This window comes from Pelodiscus sinensis, chromosome 6, assembly GCF_052426305.1.
Source record: "Pelodiscus sinensis isolate ZL-2025 chromosome 6, ASM5242630v1, whole genome shotgun sequence".
NCBI classification, from domain to species: Eukaryota; Metazoa; Chordata; order Testudines; family Trionychidae; genus Pelodiscus; species Pelodiscus sinensis.
This window is the reverse complement of record NC_143057.1, coordinates 23,043,737-23,055,848: the sequence shown is the minus strand read 5'-3', so window position 1 is coordinate 23,055,848 and position 12,112 is coordinate 23,043,737. Positions and strand designations below refer to the sequence as shown.

Here is a 12,112-nt window from a genome sequence, read left to right as displayed (position 1 = left end):
AAATGTGATGCCCAGAACTAGACACACTACTCCAGCTGAGGCCTAATGAGAGGGGAGTAGAGCAAAACATTTTCTTTTCATGTCCTGCTTACAACACTCTTCCTAATACATCCCAGATGTGTTTTTTTTTTGGCTACAGTATTACGCTGTTGACTCATATTTAGCTTGTGGTCTACTATGAGCCCTAGGTCCCTTTCCACAGTACCCCTTCCTGTGTAGTCACTTGTGCAACTGATTGTTCCTTCCTCCTTCATAAAGGCAGCTCTCAGACCAGTTTTGGTGCTGAGCTCAACAGCTTCTATGTGAAATGCTCCACTGAAACTCTACTGTTCCTGGCACCATTCTTCATGTCTACTGCCAAGGATGAAGCATAAGATACAGTGCAGTGTGAGAGGGCATTTGTAGTGCTGAAGAGGGGAAAAGCAGGGAGTGACCAGCATTGTGAGGTCACTCATCCTGCTTAGAGCCACTGTTGACGCTGTTGGCTTCATTTAGAGCACTGAGTGCAGACTGGAACCTACTTCCAACTCCTGGGAACTGCTGCGTGACAATGTACCCATTGACCCTTGGATTGCAGAGGCTTTCTAGGTGACAGAGGACCTGAGGTCCCTTCCAATCCTCAAAGTTCCCTGCTAGTCAAGGCAACTGGTATAGAAGGTAATAAGGAGTGGTGAACTCCACTGCGCCACCATCAATGTGCACATCTTCCATACAGTGATTTCTGGCCTGTTGCAAGCCCCCAGTTCTCTGGTGCCACCTGGAGGCAGAAGTATATATTACAACTCATGGTTTTCAAGGCAAGAATCTTCTTTGGAGTGCAAAGGGGAATCCTGCACTCCACCTAAGGCCTATTAATGCCTAGTATACACACCAGACTTTGGTGTTGGAGCATGCCTACTGATGGCAGTATTGGACTCATTGTGATTTCCTGCAGTACATGGCCTTCCTTCCCATTGCTCATACTTGGTGGTGTCCCATCTGGCACCAGACCACGAATCTGATACCAATTCTGGTGCTGATGTCCAAGAAATGGTCCCAATGGATGTGGCACAGGCAGAGGAAGAGAAGGCAACAGAGCTCTTGAAAACGGTCACCACAAACTTGGGACTGGAAGTCGAGGCTCTCAAAGGGCCTGCACACAGCTTAATTGGCATTCTGGCTGCAGCAGTTCCCTCCAGAGTGGCCCTGTGTGTTAATGAGGCGGTGAGGATGGAAAAGTACTGTGTCCCAGACAGTGGGTTTGAGTACCTTTACTTGCACACGTGCACTGCCCAAGGGTGTGGGCAGTGAATAAGAGGATCAGACAGAGCAATCAAATGCAACCCCCCAGAAATAGAGGCCAAGGGACCAGACCTGTTTGTATGCAAGATTTATTGGATGGACAGTCTCCAGTTGTGTATCTCCAATCAGCAGGGTCTTCTATCTAGGAAGTATGATTTAATGTATGGGACTTGTCTAAATTTCAGGATTCCCTGTTGCAGGAGTCAAGGCAGGAGTTCACAACTATCATAAAGAATGGCAAAGTGGTGACCAGGACCTCCCTCAGGCAGCTCCAGATGCAGCTAATTCAAGGGCCAGCAGCCCCCCTGGTTCACTGAACTTCCCAGGCAGGAGTCCTACAAGAGAAAAGGGAAAGTTTCTAGGTGACACTAACCCATACTTTCTACCTCATCTTCCCAGGCGGGCTCACATATATATCCCAGTAGGGCCAGGCAAATCTCTTAAAGGGATGCCTGAGGATGGTATATCAGTCTCAATGCCAGATCCATCTACCTTTTTGTTTTGGCCTGCCTGTCATGAAGGGCCCAAACACCCTTACTATTTGCATACTGTGAGGCGCAGATAGCTGGATACTGGCCGTCAGAGATCCACTGATCACAGTGGGTCCTGTGGTAGCTGTCCTGCACAGGGGTTGAGGTCTCCAATGCTAGACTCTGATCAAGGCACAGCTACTCTGGGTTGTGTCAGCGGCAGATCAACCCCCCAGCCCTGTCAGTCTCCCAGACATTGGCAGAACCATCGATATCATCAGGACCTTACATACCAATGGCACTGCAACTCGTGCATTGAACTCAACTGTAATGGCTGGCATGATGAAACCTGTGGTACTCCATGGAGGTTTGTTCAGCTGTCTACTCCCAAGAGGCCTACTTGATAGCTGGGGCCTCGGAGAGACCAGTCACTTCCCTCTCTCAAACCATCAGGTATGTCTCAAGTGTAGGGACCTTATTAGCTCCTCAGGGTGAAGGAGAGAATATCCTGGGACAGATGGACCCAGTTGAGAAACCAATGCTGGAGCATCTTCCTCGTGCTCACCCAATGAGGCTCTCACTGGGCCCCACCCTGCATCCATCAGAAGCTGCTGAGAAGGATCATCTACTTGAAGGGAGAGGAGCTGGAGGAGCCCGTCAATGTTCTTCTCTCTGTGGCACCAGTGAAGGTAGCACTGCCAATACATTTTGGGGTGGCCAGAATCACTAATACATAGTGGCAAACCTCAACTTCCTTGCTTCCTATCTCCAAGACAGCCAAAAAAAGGGGCAGTTGAGTCTTTGGATCCATCCCTCCCAATATTTTCCAGCCACCTGTCCTGTTCCTCCCTGTGTGGGCATGGATTACATCTGACTTTTGGGTCCTAAGTGTCATTTCCCCAGGTTTACACACTGCAGTTACTTTCTACACCTTCTTCCTACCTACCTTCCCCACCCCTCTTCAGGACCCCTCTCACAAGCATCTGCTTGAGCAGGAGGTACAGGTGCTCCTAATGATGGGAGTGGTGGAAGCTGTTCCCACAGACTACAAGAGTAAGGGGTTCTATTCTTCCTATTTTCTTATCCTCAAAGTAGGCTCATTCTCATTCGGGACTGTGAGACTTGAACCACTGTCTGGTCTCCCTGACTTCCATTGTTCCCTCCCTGGATCTGGGAGACTGTTATGCCGCCCTTGGTCTATGACCTGTACTTTCATCTAGCTATCTTCGAGGTTCACAGAGATTTTCTACAGTTTATGGTAGGTCTCAAACTCTACCTATTTGTGATCCCCCTCTTTGGTCTATCAACCACATCCAGGGTGTCCAACAAATACATGTCAGTGGTGGCTGCTTACCTCAGATGTTGGGGTATCCAGATCTATCTGTGCCTTGATGACTGGCTGCTAAATGGGAGCTCCAAGTCTCAGGTGCAGATGTGCCTGCTGGCCACATGCCACACCTTGGTGTGTTGGTGAATGACAAAAAATCCACATTAGTTCCAGTGCAAAGGATAGAATTCATTAGAGCGGATGTTTGAATTCACAGCAGTCAGAGCATTCCTGCCAATGGAATGGTTTGGAGTTCTGACATCCCTCATTGATGAGGTCTCCAGATGCCCCATGATGACATCAGGGTATGTCTTGTCCTTTTAGGGCACATGGTGTGCATGTATATAGTGCACCGTACTAGTCTTTGTATGCTGCTTCTCCAGTTATGGCTGGCCTCAGTTTTCTCCCAGTTGAATATCACCTGGAAAAGGTTCTTAGCATTCCGGGGACCATATTACCTCCGTTTGGTGGTGGAGCAATCTGAAGACCATTCTAGAAGGAGTCCTGTTCCAGAGTTAGGAGGTCAAGGAACCTGCATTAGCCAACTTGGTGTGAGACCCGTGGCTCATGGTTGGAGTGCTCACTTTGAGGAGGTCAATTCCCAGGGTTTATGGTCACTAGAAGATGTGGATCTGCGCACAAGGGTCAACGAGCTCAGGGCAATCTGCCTCGTATGCACAATCTTCTCTCCTCTGGCAGGCAGTGTAGTCAAAATCCTCATAGACAACATGGCCCTCATGTTTTACATCAGCCAACAATCAAGGTGGAGCTATGTGTGGTCTTTTTACCCAGAGGTTGTCAGTGTTATCATCCAGAAGTTGGGGTCTCTCAGGTGTTTGCCATCAGATAGAACAAGAAAAGCCATCCATTATTCTGTTCACTGTGTGGGCTCTCTGTCTGATGCCTTTCTCCTATGGTAAGCAAAATATCTAACGGTGTGTCTAGACTGCAGGGCTTTTTTCAAAAAAAGTGGCCTTTTCAAAAAAACTTCCCCTGCATCTAGACTGCTGCGGCGTTCTTTTGAAAGTAAATCGAAAGAATGTGGCAGTTTTTTCGACCGCAGAAAACCTTGTCTTATGAGGAAGAGCACCTTTTTTCGAAAGTGCTCTTTTGAAAAAAGGCGCTATGTAATGCAAACTGCTTTTTCGAAAGAGAGCAACCAGACTGCATGGGTGCTCTCTTTCGAAAAAGTGGCTTGCTTTTTCGAAAGTACTGGTTGTAGTCTAGATGCTCTTTTTCGAAAGAGGCTTTTTTGAAAGTATCTTTCTAAAAAAACCTCATTCGAAAGAGGCTTGCAGTGTAGGCGTAGCCTAAATGTCTACTTATGCCTTCCCACCAATCCCCTTTTGATATTTCAAGAGGATCTTCTGAACCAAAAGTACAAGATAAAGGTTTTTCTGATAGTTCCAGCGTGGCCATGTCAGCTGCTTCTGAACCTCTCAGTGTCAGCTGCACTCGTACTGTCACCCGCCCTGACTTGATTTCACAAAGCCACAGCCTTTGCTTCACCTAAACCTGACAGCATGGCTGCTATGTTGCTGAAACTTGAAGAGCTGGTCTGCTTGGAACAGGGTAGATAAGTCCCTAGGTATAAGCCTTGCACCAGGGCTATCTGTTTGTCCAAATGGAAATATTTCACATGTTGGGTCTCTGAACAGAATCTCTTTCCATCCCGGTTTTCTCTGCAGTCTATGCACCTAAAATATCAAGGCCTGGTTCTCTCATCTGTTAAGTTTCACTTGGCCTTTCACTCTACAGAGCAAGGCAGATCAGTGTTCTTCCAGGAGATGATGGTACGGGTTTTGCAAGGGGCTGGAAAAACCCTTAACTTCAATTTATGATCCAGTCCCCTATGGGACTTAAACACATTCTCAGGGCCTCCTCTTAACATCATGCTCCATACCGCTTCTTTCATGGAAGGTCACCAGTAGGGTTTCCAAGATCAAAGCTGTAACATCAGAACTCCCTTGTATGGTGTTCTTCAAAGACAAGGTCCAGCTGTGCATCTATCCAATCTTTTTTTACCTAAGGTGGTGTTGCAATTCCACAACAACCAGGCCATTTTTCTTCTTGTTGCCTTTCCAAAATTACACAAGACTGCTGAGGAAAGTCAGCTTTCTACATTGCATACTAGGTACGCCCTCACCTTCTGTATTGAGAGAACTAAGCCCTTCTGTAAGTCTGCGCAATTCTTTGTAGCATTGGCAAAAAGGATGAAAGAGCTGCCTGTCTCATCTAAGAAAATCTCACACTGGAGCCTTCTTACCTCATCTGGCAGACAAAGTAGTCAAAGTTTTTATGAAAAAAATGGGAGACCCACACCAATAAAGGCACTGGCATATGGTTAGGAGAGTCACCTGGGTTCAGAATAGGACTAGAACATGGGATCTTCTATATCCCAGAGTGTCACCAGGCTATTGGCTGTTCTGGGCCTCTCTCACATTCTCCTGTTCTTTGTATGAATAATTAAATTCAGAAAGTGACAGAGAGTGATTCTATAGCCGAGTAGCTATGGCACTCACTTTGAGGGCTGTGCAGTAATCATGTTGAATAAAGTGTTTTCCCAAATGTAGGGTAGCAGAATTAAACTTCAATTTCTGTTCCTGTCATCTTAATAAAAAAAAGTTTACTAACTACAAAGAACATAAGCTGTGTAGAAACAAAATTATGCATGGATCTTCTAAGTCAGCCTACGTGCTGCTGCCCCAGAGATTTTCCTCCTTTGCTATTAGTTAGTTTGCTGTTTCCACCAGCAAATTACTGTTCACGCTCAGCTTAGGGGAAAAAACAGCTACATTCAAGTACTTCCTCTAAGGAATCTGATGGGAACTCAGCTTATGTATGAGATTTTTTGTGGGCCACAGATGAATGAACATGATTGTGTGGTGAATGAGCATAAGAATACCTAAACATCTAAACTAATTAGATCAAATGACTGCTTATCAAATGTAAACAAAATGGAGTTCAGATTTTAAAAGTTGGTTTAAAATCCTTTGTTCTTGAAACTGAAAACTCAGCATCTTTGTAAAACTATGTGCAGCCATAGTGGGATTTTTTTTAATCTTACTTTCTTTTTATCATATTTAGCTTTAACTTTCTAAAAATTGGAATAGTCCACAGCAACATTTTAAGATAAATGCTCTATCAGTCTTGGAAATTTTCTTATTTATGTAAACATTAAGACCCAGGGAACAAAATAAGGGCTATAGCGTGGATTAAATGAAATATCTCAAGGCTGTGCTTTTCTGATAACTGAACCTGAAGTGACCTTTCTCAGACACAATTACAGAGCTGTATGTTTTTCCTTTAATTTCATCAGGGGTTTAATTAGTATACAAATAAAACTTCCCTTATCTTCCTTTCTACCTAATTGGCTTGTCTTAGCTTATATATGAAATATGTGAAAGTGGGCTGTAATTAGGGTGACCGTGTTAACCTTTTTTTCTCAAATGTACTGTTGCCTAAAGGCCTCAAGTCCTAGAAACAGTGCTTTGGATTATTGCTTTGCAATCACTATGGCTGTCCCATAGGTTTTCTCATGAGCAGAAGGGCTTTGGGTGCTGCAGGTTCCCACTGCTTAACAGGATCTTCATTCTTCTCCCAACTAAATGTTTATTGATTATCTCACTGTTCCACACTCAGCCTCCAACAACTTAATATCAGGTGACAGTCAGGAGAGTTCTCCAAGTAATTAGAGTTGAGCATTGGGGGAACAATTAGGAGCAGAGTTATTAAACTTGATTTATCCTATTCTCTCCTGAACAGTTTCCTGGATATCTGAACATCACACTTTCACAATCTACCCTGGTTGAGAAATTAGTGGCTAACCTGCTGCTTATCATTGTTGCCTTGCTGCCTTGAGGCGCACCCTCTTGGTTTCAGTCACTCAGCCAGAAATATTAGAGTCCATAAAGTTTATCAAGGGTTTTAATTAGATCAATCTGAAGAAAGGGGGAAAAGGCTTAGCAGACCTTCCTTTAAAGCAATATAAATTGTGTTCAAACAATTCTAAATGTTTGACTTTAACTGATAATAGCAAGGAATTTCAAATGTAAAGCTGAAACTTTGGTGTTTAAATCATCCATTGTGCCTAAGCATGGCAGCTTTTGTGGCAAATACAACTACTGAACGTTTGAAGACCCTGCATTAAGAGGCAGAAATTAAGACAGTGGTCGCCAGCCTTTTAAAGCGTGAGATCACTTTTTGAATTTAAACTTAATCCAAGATTTACCTCATACCCAAATACCCTTACCCTGCCTCCTTTGTACCCTTTCTTTGACGCCCTGCCCCCTGCTCACTCCATCCTCCCTCACTTTCACCAGGCTGAGGCAGAGGGTTGGGGTGCAGGCTCTGGTTTTAGATTAAGGGACTTGGCATCTGAGAGGGGCTCTGAACTGAGCTTGGGGCAGGCCATTAGGTTGCCAGAGGGGTTCTAGGTGCAGGCTCTGGGAGGGCGTTTGGATGTAGGGGTGCTCAGGGCGAGGGCAGGGGCTTGGAATGCAGGAGGGGTTCATGACTGGGGTGGGATTTGGGGATGTGGGCTCCAGTTGGGCCCTGCTTACCTCAGGTGGCTCCTGTGTGGTGGTGCAGTGGAGCTAAGGCAGGCTCACCCCTGTCCTGACCCTGCACCACTCCCAAACGCAACCAGCAAACTCCATCCCAAGTCCTGTTGTGCCTTCTCTCTGCTCTGTGAAGATAGGATACAGAGTGGGAAAAGGGGACATCAGCACCCTCCTCTCCATCTCCTACACAGCAAGCAGGAGGCTCCTTAGGGGACAGCTCCAAGGCAAAGGGCAGGAGAAGCACAGCAGTGTGGGGAGGAGCAGCTGAAGTGCTGGCACTTGATAGCCTCTTTGCCATACCAGTCAGGATCCCGTCAGTAAATCCCAATCTACTGGTTGGTGACCACTGGATTAAGAACTTTGACTTCTCTGTGTTCTATTTTCACATTATCACCAGCTAGTAGAGGCTGTCCATAATAGTCACACCTCTCATAGGTCAGGACTAGCTGCACAATTGTCCCTCTGATGGTCTCTTCTGAGTGCGTCTCTTGAGCTTTCACCTCTCCGGGGAAAAATCATGCCATTCTCCCACTCTTAAATTGGGCCCAAGGCTACAGTACCCTATGTACCAACTGTGATTACTCCTCAGGTTTAACTGGATTCATTTATCTGCAGTTCTTCCCATTGGGAGCTGTGACCTGCAGTGAATACATTTACCCAAAACAGCCTTTAAAAAACAAAATGTTGTTTAATCTTAACAATAGGAGCACAGGAACAAGACAGGAGGATTTTTTTTAAAACAATAAAGCAGTTTATATGCATATATCTTATCTAAAGTCTGAATCCTCTCTTACCTAAAACACCCTACCTCTGAAGTCTGGGGTGAGAGGTCAGACTGCTTCCCAACAGTGTTGTTCTCCTCTTCTCCCTTAACTTTTCAAAATTCTCACAAGAGTATGTGTTATTAAACCCCTCTGAGGCTTTGGAACTTTCTCTCCATCCTCTCACAGGGCTCTAGGGGGAAAACATGCCTCTAGAGGGCTAAGAGTATGTCTACACTGGAAAGAAAAATCTGCAGTACCAAGTCTCAGAGCCCAGGTCAGTTGTTTCGGCCTTGAACTACAGGCAGTCCCCGACTTATGTCGGATCCGCAGTTACGAACGGGGCTGCCCCGGAGGACACGGACTGCGGGACCTCGTGGTCCTGCCGCCCGTGTGCTCCAGGGGCTTTCTCTGCGTCTCCCTGGTCTGCAGACCAGGAAGACACGGAGCAAAGCCGCGGAGGGGCTCGGGCAGCGAGGCAGCCCAGGCATGCCTGGGCTGCTCCTCTGCCGGCTTCCCCGAGGCTTTGCAAAGCCGCGGGGGGGGGGCTCGGGCAGCGAGGCAGCCCAGGCGCGCCCCGCTGCCCCGCTGCCCGAGCCCCTCCGGGCTTTGCAAAGCCTCGGGGAAGCCGGCAGCGGGACAGCCCAGCAGACCAGGGAGACTGGGAGCAAAGCCGCGGAGGACCCAGGCGGCGGGACCGCGGTGCGTCTCGGTCCGCCGCCCGCGTCTTCCTGGTCTGCTGGGGTGGGGAGGGCGCAGCTAGTACGCCCCATCCCCCAGCAGACTAGGCTTTTCTCCAGACGCCTGTGGCAGAGCAGCTGGGGCGCTGCCGGTTAGTCCCGCAGCGCCGCTCTGTGCGCTACTGGACCAACCCGGCAGCACCCCAGCTGCTCTGCCCCAGGCGTCCTGATTCAGCCGCTGCTGGTCAGTTTCAGCAGCGGCTGAATCAGGACGCCTGGGGCAGAGCAGATGGGGTGCTGCTGGGTTGGTCGAGTAGCGCCGAGGAGCGGCACTACTGGAGCAACCCAGCAGCACCCCAGCTGCTCTGCCCCAGGCGTCCCCAAGTCAGCTGCTGCTGAAACTGACCAGCGCTGACTACAGGAAGCCCGAGGCAGAGTTGCTCTGACCCGGGCTTCCTGGAATCAGCCGCTGATCAGTTTCAGCAGCAGCTGACTTGGGGACGCTTGGGGTTCTTAAGTTGATTCTGTATGTAAGTCAGAACTGGCGGTCAGTTTCAGCAGCGGCTGAATCTGGACGCCAGTTCCGACTTACATACAGATTCAACTTAAGAACAAACCTACAGTCCCTATCTTGTACGTAACCCGGGGACTGCCTGTACTATGCTAAAAATGGCATTCCCACTTAGGAGCAGGCACTCTGACTCTCAAGGTGTGTCTAAACTACATGGCTCCATCGATGGAGCCATGTAGATTAGGCTGATCGGCAAAGGGAAATGAAGCCGCGATTTAAATAATCGCGGCTTCATTTAAATTTAAATGGATGCTGCGCTGAGCCGACAAACAGCTGATCAGCTGTTTGTCGGCTCAGCGCGCTAGTCTGGACGCTCCCGCGCCGACCTGAAAGCCCTTTATCGACCTCCCCGTTATGCCTTGTAGGATGAGGTTTACCGGGGAGGTCGATAAAGGGATTTCATGTCGGCAGGGGAGCATCCAGACTGCCCTGATCTGCTGACAAACAGCAGATTGACAGAGCGGGGCAGCCATTTAAATTTAAATGAAGCCGTGATTATTTAAATTGCGGCTTCATTTCCCTTTGCCGAACAAACAAATCTACATGGCTCCGTCGACAGAGCCGTGTAGTTTAGACATACCCTCAGTGACAATATTTCTATTCTTACAAAAAATTCCATGGGATTTTTGAAATCCACTAGTGGTCTGAACTTGGAAACTATGTCTTACATAAGAGGGCTTCCCTAGCAGTGCAATACATTTTGGCTCAATGCTGAAACATTGGCTTGCTAGTACTAACTTGAGAGACTGTCTCATAAAACAGTGTAGCAGGATTCCTTGGGGTTGACAAAATCAAATGGATTTGGTATGACATTTTAGTTTTAAATGCTATATTTTATTTCTTTTGCAGATGGACATTAATTCAATATAGTTTTAGTCTTTAATTTCCTTTTTTTGGGACAATTGTGTGTCTGGATGTATTTAGAAAGATAAAAATTGTATTGACTTTTAGCAGTCCTTGAAGTGTCTTTAGATTGCTTATATTCTCAGTGCTCTGTAAATATTTACCAGAGTTCTATGTCTACTTTTCTTAAAACACAGTGATAGTATGCTATGAATGCATGTTCGTGACACTCCGCATTCCATTTTATGGATTTAGAATATAAACTACACAGAACATTCTTAATATGAAGTTACAAAATATACTCAGAAGCCCTTTTGAAAAGTATGTAAGGCATGGATCATTATTAATATTATCAAATGTTTAGTTAAAATTATGTTTGAAAGATAAATATTCTACATATGCAGTAGCAATTTTCAAAACCTTCCTATCTACGTGTTTCCTTTTTTAATTTCAAAAGGAATTGGTCTACAATGAAAGCATAAGACATAAAACATTTTATGAACTTTAACCTGTCTGATCCTCAGCTTCCCATTTGCACGATGGAAGTTGTCTACTTTCCAACATATCTGGGTCCTGGCTATCAGAGGTGTCGAATGTCCAGAGTTCCTATTGACTTAGCTGGAATTGTCGGTATTCAGAAATTCCGAAAAGCAGTTGTTAGAACATTAAATCCTCAGACGGAAGTAGTATAGAAATGTAATTTACTATACAAATAATAAAACTTCTGGCACCAGTGATGAGAACATATCCCCTAAATTTGCAAAGCTGGCATGCAAGGACTTAGCTCAGCAACTGCACAGCTAATTCTCACTATGTTGATTTGAAAATGTTTTTTTTAAATTTCTATTTGAAAGTAAGCTTATAACTAACATGTTTTGTAAATTATTTTTAAACATGGAAGAGTCAAATAAATCACCATAAGCAAAAATATAGAAACAACATACTGTAGTACCAAAATGTAAACACATTAATGCTACAAACAATAGTGTTAGTAAAGATCCCTTTTAACAAAACAGAGAAGGAGAACTGGAGCAGTGAATGGAAAGATGTTATGATCACTGTATTACATTATAGCAGAAATAGTGAAAAAAACTTGACTATAGTTTTGCCAGTCAGGTTTCTTATTGTTCAACTTACTGTGCTATTTGACATCTATTGAATTAATCTGAATTCATTTTAAGCACGAAGATTTAATGATGCTAAGTAAGAGATAGTTGGGTATACATTAGGGAACATGCAAAATAGTTGGAGATCTGAAAAGTAATGAAGTAGTCAATGTATTATAAGGTGATATGTTAGACACAACTTGCAGTGTAGTTAACATTGATTTTGCACACTAGAATAACTTTATTTTATTTATTTTTATTTTGGACTCTCTCCTTTCTGTTGATTTTTGTTAGGTAGGTAATATTGCTGAATATTTAAAGGAACAATACTTTCCATTTTAGCTGGAAGTTCCATTATTATGGAGCGTTTTTCCTTCATATTTATTGTGTGGTTTTTTAAATGATATTCCTGATATTTTAATGTGCCAAAAATATGGTGTTTAAGTAGCATCTGTCTTTGATTCAGCAGATGATTTTGTCAATTTATAAAACATTTATAAATTGTATGATG

General features: G+C 45.2%; 1 protein-coding gene across 5 annotated transcripts in view; it reads left to right on the top strand.

The window, feature by feature from the left end:
* CCDC171 (coiled-coil domain containing 171) overlaps nucleotides 1-12,112 on the top strand; it is a 228,628-nt gene that overhangs the window by 128,405 nt on the left and 88,111 nt on the right. The gene's annotated exons all lie outside the window — the stretch shown is intronic.